The following is a 5,791-nucleotide window of genomic DNA, read 5'->3' as shown; positions in this document are numbered from 1 at the left end:
TTTCTTACTTGCATATTTAAGGTGTCCTACGTTAATAAAGTTGTGATTTATTATTTAAATGTAAATTGTTTCAAAATTACATATAATAATAAAATAAAATATTTTTAATAATGGAAAAAAATTGTATTAATCTCAATAGTCAATAATTAAAAAAAGATAGAGAAATAATCAAAGGTAAGACTACAAAATCAATTCCTCCAACACTGCTGCTTTTTCAGAGCATTTGTAACTCGATTCCTCAGATTGTCTCTTTTGATGATTCAGCAAAGGTTTAACTATCGATGATGATGATGATGATGATGATGTAGCATTTTGTATGAATAATCTTAGCAAGCCCAAGCCAATGTTCTGCTTTTCTTCCAAAATTTCAATACAAAAACACTCGGTGTAAACAAAAAAATAGTTCCTAAAGATTAGTAATTCATATAAAATATATTAAAATATGAATTTTATAATAAAAATATATAAAACAAAACAAATACCTACACACAAATATACGATGATAGCTGATAATTCTCTATATGATAGTAAACTTAGAGGAAAGGTTTCATTCCATACCCATATTTTTGTTTCACAAGCACGGAACGTGGCATGACCGTATTGTTGTGTCTTTAAGTTGTTTAAATAACAACACTTATTGTTGAGCTTGATGGGGGAAGGGTTGCGCAGGAGGGGACGGGAATCAGGGCGGCAGTCCACCGGCAGGAGCAAGGGGCGCAGGATGGGATAAGTGAGGCCGGCTTGCACGATGAGGGATCCCAAGCGGGATTGAGCTGCCTAATGGGGAAGGATGGTACCTCGGGAGCACAGGGAAACGCAGTGAGGGACGTCCCGGAGGTGGCTGCCTGTGGCAATGCCCGGGGGGCAGGAGCAGGGGCTAGGCTGGGCACAGTTAGCCATTTAGAAGGCGAGGGGACACAGGAAGAGCAGCGCCAGGAGAATCAAGCAACCTGGGCATTGGCTGTGGAATCAGGAGCGGTTTTATGCGATGAGGAAGAAGATATTATGGCGATTTTGCAAGCACAAAATGAAGAAATAGCAGCTAAGAGAAAACTGGCGAAGCAAAAGGAAAAGGCGAGAAGGAGTCGACCAAAAAATAAAAATAAGGTGAGCAAATCTTTATTTAAATGATTGTGAGCTGTTGGAATATTAGGGGGTGGAGGGGGGACGGTAAATTAAGCATGCTGAAATCTTTGAAAAATAAATATAATTTGAACATGTTGGGATTGCTTGAAACAAAAAAAGAAGTGATTACTAAATATGAGGTCGCAAGGCTTTGGGGATCTAGTACTGCTGGTTGGGAGTTTGTGGAATCTGCAGGAATGGCGGGGGGTCTGCTATTAATTTGGGATGAAGGAGTGTTTCAAGTAGATCAAAGGTATAAAGGTGAGAGGTGGCTGTGTGTTGAAGGCGTTTTAACAAAGACCAACTTCCGATGTGCTTTCTGTTTGGTGTACGGGGCGCATGGGAGGGAGGCAAAGAGGGGGGTGTGGGAGGAACTGAGCTATGTGGCGGGGTTGTGTCAGATTCCTTTCTGTTTTCTCGGAGACTTTAATGAAATTTTACAAGTAGAGGATCGTAAAGGAGCTACTAGCTTGATGGCGTCATCGGAGGAATTTAAGGAATGGGTGCGAGACATGCAGTTGATAGATTTGCCTCTTACTGATAGGAAGTATACATGGTTTAGGGGGCGTTCCTGTAGTCGGATTGATAGGGTGATGGTTAATGTTGAATGGACTGAGGTGTTTCCGGATATTAGGATTAAGGGTGGCCCAAGGGGATTGTCTGATCACTGCCCAGTGATCATGGAACTAACAAGAGTAACGGGGCCCCCTAGACCATTCAGAAGTTTAGACGCCTGGTTTACGCATGAGGGATTTCTGAGAATGGTGAAGGATGAGTGGCGAAGCCTCGGAGAAACGCAGTTCCCGTGCAAACTGAGGGCTCTAGCAATACAACTGCGGCAATGGCACAAGGATAACTTCCGGGACATGGATAAGAGACTCATGAGGTTTGAGGAGGAGCTCACCAAGCTGGACAATTCAGTCAGTGATGGAGTTTATGATGGTACAACGGAGGCTAGAAGGAAGGCGCTTGTGAGCTTTTGTTCAAAATGGTATATTAGAAAGGAAATGCACTGGAAACAGATGTCTCGGTCTAAGCATGCTGCAAACATGGATAGGAATACCAGATACTTTCATAACATTGCTTCGGCCAGAAGACAGAATAACAGGATTGATGCTCTGATGTTACATGGAAGACTTGTGCGGAATCAGGCGAGAATAAAAGGTGCGATTAGAGGGTTCTACAAGGATTTATATCGACAGGAATATGTTCCGAGGATTGGAATCAGAGATGGGTTAGTAAAGTGTATCCATAGGGATGAGGCTGAAGCTTTAGAAGTGATGCCGACGGATGAGGAAATTAAGGAGGCTGTGTGGGACTGCGAATCTTCCAAGGCCCCAGGGAGTGATGGGTTTAACATGAACTTCATAAAGAAATGCTGGGATGACATTGGGCCGGAATTCACTGCTGCGGTAATGGGGTTCTTTCAAAGTGCGAAATTGCCAAAGGATGTCAATGTAACGTGGGTGACACTAGCTCCAAAGTTTGAAGGTGCAAAGGAGGTGAAGGATTTTAGGCCGATTAGTATGGTGGGGTGTGTGTACAAAGTGATTTCGAAAGTGTTGGTGCACAGGATGCGATCTGTGATGTCGGGACTGGTTGGAGAGACTCAGACTGCATTTGTAAAGGGAAGAAAAATTCATGATGGTGCACTCATAGCCTGCGAGACGGTTCATTGGCTGAAGACTCGGAAAAAGTCAGCAGTCATTATCAAACTGGATTTTCAGAAGGCCTATGACAGAGTGAGATGGGATTTTGTTGACATTGTGCTACAGAAAATGGGCTTCGGCCAAAAATGGAGGAGCTGGGTGAAGGAGTGTGTTACTACGGCCACCATGGCAGTCTTGGTAAACGGGGCACCTTCCAAGCCATTCAAGATGGAGAGGGGACTAAGACAAGGGGACCCACTTTCTCCATTGCTATTCGTATTAGTTGTAGATGTGTTGCATAGGATGTTGGGGGAGGCTGTGAGGAATGGCCGCATTGCTCCACTGCTGGTAGGGGGAGATCTTATTGAACTGTCACACCTACAATTTGCAGATGACACTATTTTATTCTGCCCGCCGGAGACTGAAACAATTGTAAACTATAAGAGACTGTTACGGTGCTTTGAGTTGATGTCTGGGCTGAGCATTAACTTTGATAAATCGAATCTGATATCAGTGAACTGTAAGCAAGGATGGATTGATCAGGCATGTGGACTGCTGGGATGCCAACAAGCTTCTCTACCGGTTAGATACTTGGGAGTTTCTCTAGGTGCGAATCCGCGCTTGGTGAAGACTTGGAAACCAATCATTGATAAGGTGGAACAGAAGCTGAGTTTGTGGAAAGCCAAGGTTTTGAATAAATCAGGTAAGTTGGTCCTTATCAAATCGGTGCTGAATAGTCTCCCCATCTACTACCTTAGTCTATACAAGATGCCGAAGGCGGTAGCGGACAAGCTGATTGCTTTACAACGGAACTTTATGTGGTGCAGGGAGAACGGGAACTATGGTATACCTATGGTAAAGTGGGAGATAGTTCAGGCTCCAAAAAAGGTTGGGGGATTGGGGGTTGGTGATGCAGTGCTGAGAAACACAGCGCTTCTGTTTAAGTGGTGGTGGAGGTTTTCAAAGGAGGATTGCCCGCTGTGGAAGAAGATTGTGTGTTCGTGTAATAAGTTGAACCCGGATGTCATGTTAGCAACTCAGCCTTTACCAGTAAAGGGTGGCCCTTGGAAGGACATATGTCAGCTGAATATAAAAGAACCGCGGATTCGTGATAAAGTGGTAAGTGGACTGGCAATGGAAGTAGGCAATGGTATGCAGACTCGATTTTGGGAAGATAACTGGGTTCAAGGTGGTACTCTGAAAGGAAGTCATCCGAGACTCTACTCTATTTCCAGTCAGCAAGGACTTGTCATCGGGGAGTGTGGTTTTTGGGATGGGCTTGATTGGATTTGGAATTTTCAATGGAGGAGGGCACTGTTCCAATGGGAGCTGGAGCTTGTCAATCAACTGCATGAGAGGTTAAGGCCAGTGAGGTTGTCATCAGGTAGGGAGGACAATGTGGTGTGGAAGTTTGAAAATAAAGGTATTTTCTCTACTAGTTCTGTGATCCAGGCTATACAAGCGGAGACATTATCAGCTGAGATAACGAGTTATAGCTTCACGAGTTCCATTTGGAAAGGTTTCGTTCCTCCGAGAATTGAGCTCTTTGGGTGGTTTGTGCTAGTGGGTAGAGTTAACACCAAGGAGCGGCTGACTAAACTAGGAGTCAACATTCTGGGGGATAGTATGTGTGTACTGTGTACCAAGGAATTAGAATCTGTTGAGCATTTATTCCTTAGGTGTGAGGTAACATGGCAGGTGTGGTGCAAGTGGCTGAGGTTACTAGGAAGGGAGTGGGTGATTCCCGGAACTGTTAAAGAAATGTTTGAGAGTTGGCATGGAATGCATAATAGACAACAGGGGAAGAAGATGTGGATGTCAGTGTTCTTTGCAGTGATTTGGAACATCTGGTTGGAACGGAATGCACGAATCTTCAAGAATGCAAGAGCAAGCCTGGAGGTCATACACACAAGGACATTGATGAGCTACACGGAATGGAGTGGTGGTGATCCTGGGGGAGGATGAGAGTACTGGGGATAGTAGGGGTTGGTTTATTTGTTGGTAGCTAGTTATGTGTCTTCTTTTTTCTTTTATTTGCTCCACTTTAATGTGTTGAGCTTCCTTTGTTTCAAAAAAAAAAATTATTATTATTATTATTATTATTATTATTATTATCAAAGTTTAAAAATCTGAATTAAAGTATATTATTAAATTAAAGGGATTAAATTAATGAATAAAAATAATTACTAAAAATAAGAAATTCTGATAATTTTCTGTTATTATTATTATTATTATTATTATTATTATTATTATTATTATTATTATTATTATTATTATTATTATAAGTTTTGGAACTTAATATTACAAAGTGAACATTCAACACAACAAAAAAATTTAAAATTGTTAAAAATAATAATATTTAAATCTCAATTAAAAGAGACATTTGAAATTCAACAAAAAGTCTTAATTAGTTATTTAGTCTTAATGAAATTATTTATTAACTTGCTATACTATTGGTTAAAATTAGTTATTATAGTCTTAATTCTCTAATATTTCTACATTATTATATCATTCCATCAATTATATTTCTATCTATCGATGAACTGGGATAAAAAGAAGCGGGCCTGAAAAGGTCGTTGAGAACGGAGAGTTTCGTTATTATACGCCAAACCCTCCGAAGAAGCTAGCTCTCCAAGAAAAATAAAAGGAAAGAAAAATAATTATTTAAGTGGGATTATGCATGTGCGGTTTTATATCTATTATAATCATGCATAGGTAGCATATTTAAGTTGAATTACTTAACAATATTAAGAAAATATAGCGGCTGCAGCTACCAAAATATTCATTTCACAATGAATATAATGGACTTATATTTTTATCATAGCTTTTTACATGATTGAAAAAGAAAATAAATTAGAGCCAGAAAGACTTTGCCGAAAGCTTAAGCTCCGGCAAGTCATTCTTGGCTCAAATCTACCCCCTCTCCCTTCATGCGAGACACTTTGATATTGGAAAATAAAAGGATAGATTGTAGAGAATAAGTCTCATGTATGTATCTACTGATCGATCACAATGCA

Source organism: Arachis hypogaea, chromosome 14, assembly GCF_003086295.3.
Source record: "Arachis hypogaea cultivar Tifrunner chromosome 14, arahy.Tifrunner.gnm2.J5K5, whole genome shotgun sequence".
Classification (NCBI taxonomy): Eukaryota; Viridiplantae; Streptophyta; class Magnoliopsida; order Fabales; family Fabaceae; genus Arachis; species Arachis hypogaea.
Note: the sequence above shows the minus strand (reverse complement) of the source record.